Source organism: Convolutriloba macropyga, unplaced genomic scaffold, assembly GCF_964194025.1.
Source record: "Convolutriloba macropyga unplaced genomic scaffold, txConMacr16.3 SCAFFOLD_3954, whole genome shotgun sequence".
Taxonomy (NCBI): Eukaryota; Metazoa; Xenacoelomorpha; order Acoela; family Convolutidae; genus Convolutriloba; species Convolutriloba macropyga.
The window spans coordinates 14,439-20,000 of record NW_027450007.1 but is presented as its reverse complement, the minus strand read 5'-3'; the positions used below and the strand labels follow the sequence as shown (position 1 = coordinate 20,000).

Genomic DNA, 5,562 nt, shown 5'->3' with positions numbered 1-5,562 from the left:
GGGCTGTAGAGAGCATTGAATAGGAAGTTGAGGTCAGACAGGCAATCAAGATCAATTTATCTCATTTTGTTTAGAATCAACAAGAAGAATTCCGAGGAAAACTTCTGCTCGATTCATTAACAAGATTTGCCAAAAGACGACAACTACACTACTCGGTAGCCGAGAATATAATATCAAGGCATTGAGTATGGTAACGCTCACTCCAGTTCCCCTTCAACAGTTTCACGTACTTTTCACTCTCTCTTCAGAGTGCTTTTCAACTTTCCCTCACGGTACTTGTTTACTATCGGTCTCGCTTTATAATTAGCTTTTGGAGAGACATATCTCCAGCTTCGAGTTGCACTTTCAAACAACTCTACTCATAGGAATGAGCCATTATGACTGGTATCGAAAATGACCTTTACAGGATTTTCACCTTCTTTGATGCTACTTTCCAGTAGACATCAGGACAAATTCACCAGTCTAGCATCAAACCATACCGGACACCGAGAAATGTTGCCATTTCTCTTCCCGATGAGCTTTTCCCTGTTCATTCGCCATTACTAAGGGATTCTCAGTTGATTTCTTTTCCTCCCCTTACTGATATGCTTAAGTTAAGGGGGTTCTCTCGCCCAATTCAGGTTATGTAGTTGATTGTCTCTTAATTGGTTCACTGACCAATATGAGACAGAAACCGATTCAGCAGTTTTGTTCGCTACTACTATCAAACACAGGTCGAAGTTTCCATTCAGTCATTAATTCCAACTTTCAAATGTTGTTGTTTCAGCTTTCGCTTACTAGAAGCAACATAATACTCGCTGCAATACAGACCTCGGGAAACCCTCACCGTGAATAAGGTTCACTCACATATTTCACTACATTTTGCGTGGGATTGGAGATGAGGCTACTCGTTCTTGCTCAGTACTAGGCTGAAAATTAACGAAACTTCGTTACAAACGTTCACATGTTGATGTTTCCGCTTTCGCGTACTCGAAACAACATAATACTAGTCTTTGTAATTTAGTTTCATAATTTCAACTGTTCTCATGCAGAATTTTTGCTCATTCTTATCCCAAATTTTGACCTGGCTACTAGTTACACTCCTTGTACTTATTGCAAAATGACCACAAATTTCAACAGCTTTCACATGTTGCTGTTTCGGCTTTCGCTTACTACAGTCAACATAATACTCGTTGCAAAATAAGTGCTCGGCATCTGCAATTTTCCAAAGACGAAGTTTCGCCAGTTCAATTTTCGCTCGCCAATTATGGCTACTAATTCACACGGTACTGAGCTCAACAACATTAAATTTGTTCAGCAAGACTTTCACATGTTGATGTTTTGGCTTTCGCCTACTAGAAGCAACATAATACTCGTCTTGTTAGCTCATTCAATGAGAATAGCTTTTCCCGTTGAGAATTTTTGCCTTCAATTGGCGTTGTAGTGAGTTTGGCTACTCAGATCACCAAATACTTGTGACAATTCGAACCAGAAATGTTTTCAATTTTCACATGCTGATGTTTCGGATTCAACCTACTAGAAGCAGCATAATACTTGTATTCAACAATTTCTGTATCAAATCCCAGTTTTCTCTGGTGCATCTTTGCCAAACTATTCCAAACTGCCTGAGTCTGAATACCAATTACAGGTACTAGTAAATGCACGTTACTAAGGACTATATAGTTCTAGGTTACTGTACACAACGACGTTCACATGTTGATGTTTCAGCTGCCGCTTACTAGAAACAACATAATACTTATCGTGCATACCTTTCCATAACTTGTCCTTTTCAGATGCATTAGTTTCCCTTTGTCTTGGCTTCTACAGTCAGACTGGCTACTAGTAACAGCACAGTACTAATCACATATCGTTCTACAGTTTGCAGACAACTTTCACATGTTGATGTTTCAGCTTTCGCCTACTAGAAACAACATAATACTCGCTGTATACATTTGTAGTTCTCTATGTAACTTTCATGTGAAGAAGTTTCGCCAGTCTTTTTGACTGTCTCAAATCTGAGTCATGCTTAGGCTACTAGTTGCTTCATAGTACTTATCGCCTCGAGATCATTGAACAAAACTTGATTTTCACATGTTGCTGTTTCAGCTTCCGCTTACTAGAAACAACATAATACTAGTCTCATTAAGTTCCGTCTCTTTGCAATTTTCTTATGAAGAAAATTCGCCATCACAATGACTCCAGCAGTTCTTGATCAAGGAATGCAATCATTGATCAGAATGCTATTATTTGAATCGGTTCTGCTTTAAGTGTTCCAATTTTATTGGAAGCACCAACAATAGAACATCAATGTGTTCAATCGAGAGTTATATAACCCTGAATCGGACGCAGTCAACAGCCGAAGCCGAGACCGCCTTTTGCGTTAGAGAGGTCGGTAAACAAATCTTGCGATTCATACCGAATTAACACATATAGCTGTGCTCCTCTTCGTAAAGCGAGCCAAGTGATCCCCTGTTGAAGGATGTATTTGGACCAATCTAGTAGCATTTGGTTTCCAACAAGCTCTCCCAAGTTAGCTTACTTATTGGGCTTTTCAACCAATTCGGTTGGCTACAAGCATCATCAAAGTACTAGCCACAGTTTGATCGCAAAATTCTACGACTTTCACATGTTGATGTTTCGGCTTGCGCTTAGCCTACTATAAGCAACATAATACTAGTCATATCATAGAGCGTGATCAGCTTGTGACGTTCTCATGATGAAGTTTCACCAACAGTGTCTCACTTCGAGCTTAAATCCAGCTACTAGTAACTACACAGTACTGACTGCAACGATAACTTTTATCTATACCTTTCACATGCTGCGCTTTCGGCCAGGGACTACTAACGTCAACATAATACTCGATATAAACTTTTGTTCATGATGCAGCTTCCCCATGCAGAAGTTTCGCCTTCAAATGCTCTCTTGGCCATATGACGTAAGAAAAGGTTACTAGTAACATCACAGTACTAGCCACAGTTTGATTGCAAAATTCTACGACTTTCACATGTTGATGTTTCGGCTTGCGCTTAGCCTACTAGAAGCAACATAATACTAGTCATATCATAGAGCGTGATCAGCTTGTGACGTTCTCATGATGAAGTTTCACCAACAGTGTCTCATTTCGAGCTTAAATCCAGCTACTAGTAACTACACAGTACTGACTGCAACGCTAACTTTTATCTATACCTTTCACATGCTGCGCTTTCGGCCAGGGCCTACTAACGTCAACATAATACTCGATATAAACTTTTGTTCATGATGCAGCTTCCCCATGCAGAAGTTTCGCCTTCAAATGCTCTCTTGGCCATATGACGTAACACAAGGTTACTAGTAACATCACAGTACTAGCCACAATTTGATCGCAAAATTCTACGACTTTCACATGTTGATGTTTCGGCTTGCGCTTAGCCTACTATAAGCAACATAATACTAGTCATATCATAGAGCGTGATCAGCTTGTGACGTTCTCATGATGAAGTTTCACCAACAGTGTCTCACTTCGAGCTTAAATCCAGCTACTAGTAACTACACAGTACTGACTGCAACGATAACTTTTATCTATACCTTTCACATGCTGCGCTTTCGGCCAGGGCCTACTAACGTCAACATAATACTCGATATAAACTTTTGTTCATGATGCAGCTTCCCCATGCAGAAGTTTCGCCTTCAAATGCTCTCTTGGCCATATGACGTAAGAAAAGGTTACTAGTAACATCACAGTACTAGCCACAGTTTGATTGCAAAATTCTACGACTTTCACATGTTGATGTTTCGGCTTGCGCTTAGCCTACTAGAAGCAACATAATACTAGTCATATCATAGAGCGTGATCAGCTTGTGACGTTCTCATGATGAAGTTTCACCAACAGTGTCTCATTTCGAGCTTAAATCCAGCTACTAGTAACTACACAGTACTGACTGCAACGCTAACTTTTATCTATACCTTTCACATGCTGCGCTTTCGGCCAGGGCCTACTAACGTCAACATAATACTCGATATAAACTTTTGTTCATGATGCAGCTTCCCCATGCAGAAGTTTCGCCTTCAAATGCTCTCTTGGCCATATGACGTAACACAAGGTTACTAGTAACATCACAGTACTAGCCACAATTTGATCGCAAAATTCTACGACTTTCACATGTTGATGTTTCGGCTTGCGCTTAGCCTACTATAAGCAACATAATACTAGTCATATCATAGAGCGTGATCAGCTTGTGACGTTCTCATGATGAAGTTTCACCAACAGTGTCTCACTTCGAGCTTAAATCCAGCTACTAGTAACTACACAGTACTGACTGCAACGATAACTTTTATCTATACCTTTCACATGCTGCGCTTTCGGCCAGGGCCTACTAACGTCAACATAATACTCGATATAAACTTTTGTTCATGATGCAGCTTCCCCATGCAGAAGTTTCGCCTTCAAATGCTCTCTTGGCCATATGACGTAAGAAAAGGTTACTAGTAACATCACAGTACTAGCCACAGTTTGATTGCAAAATTCTACGACTTTCACATGTTGATGTTTCGGCTTGCGCTTAGCCTACTAGAAGCAACATAATACTAGTCATATCATAGAGCGTGATCAGCTTGTGACGTTCTCATGATGAAGTTTCACCAACAGTGTCTCATTTCGAGCTTAAATCCAGCTACTAGTAACTACACAGTACTGACTGCAACGCTAACTTTTATCTATACCTTTCACATGCTGCGCTTTCGGCCAGGGCCTACTAACGTCAACATAATACTCGATATAAACTTTTGTTCATGATGCAGCTTCCCCATGCAGAAGTTTCGCCTTCAAATGCTCTCTTGGCCATATGACGTAACACAAGGTTACTAGTAACATCACAGTACTAGCCACAATTTGATCGCAAAATTCTACGACTTTCACATGTTGATGTTTCGGCTTGCGCTTAGCCTACTAGAAGCAACATAATACTAGTCATATCATGGAGCGTGATCAGCTTGTGACGTTCTCATGATGAAGTTTCACCAACAGTGTCTCATTTCGAGCTTAAATCCAGCTACTAGTAACTACACAGTACTGACTGCAACGATAACTTTTATCTATACCTTTCACATGCTGCGCTTTCGGCCAGGGCCTACTAATGTCAACATAATACTCGATATAAACTTTTGTTCATGATGCAGCTTCCCCATGCAGAAGTTTCGCCTTCAAATGCTCTCTTGGCCATATGACGTAACACAAGGTTACTAGTAACATCACAGTACTAGCCACAATTTGATCGCAAAATTCTACGACTTTCACATGTTGATGTTTCGGCTTGCGCTTAGCCTACTAGAAGCAACATAATACTAGTCATATCATAGAGCTTGATCAGCTTGTGACATTCTCATGATGAAGTTTCACCAACAGTGTCTCATTTTGAGCTTAAATCCAGCTACTAGTAACTACACAGTACTGACTGCAACAATAACTTTTATCTATACCTTTCACATGCTGCGTTTTCGGCCAAGGCCTACTAACGTCAACATAATACTCGATATAAAATTTTGATCATGATGCAGCTTTCCCATGCAGAAGTTTCGCCTTCAAATGCTCTCTTGGCCATATGACGG

The 5,562-nt window shown here is 40.3% G+C and overlaps 1 non-coding gene and 1 pseudogene across 1 annotated transcript in view; both read right to left on the bottom strand.

The window, feature by feature from the left end:
* The window catches only part of LOC142355540 (large subunit ribosomal RNA), a 3,522-nt gene extending 2,897 nt beyond the window's left edge, over window positions 1–625 (bottom strand). Inside the window, exon 1 of the ribosomal RNA XR_012761256.1 lies at window positions 1–625. This exon is cut by the window's left edge and continues 2,897 nt beyond it. This is a non-coding gene — a ribosomal RNA (large subunit ribosomal RNA).
* A 1,683-nt stretch (window positions 626–2,308) lies between these two features.
* Window positions 2,309–2,460, bottom strand: LOC142355539 (5.8S ribosomal RNA; annotated as a pseudogene).
* Window positions 2,461–5,562: the final 3,102 nt, after the last annotated feature.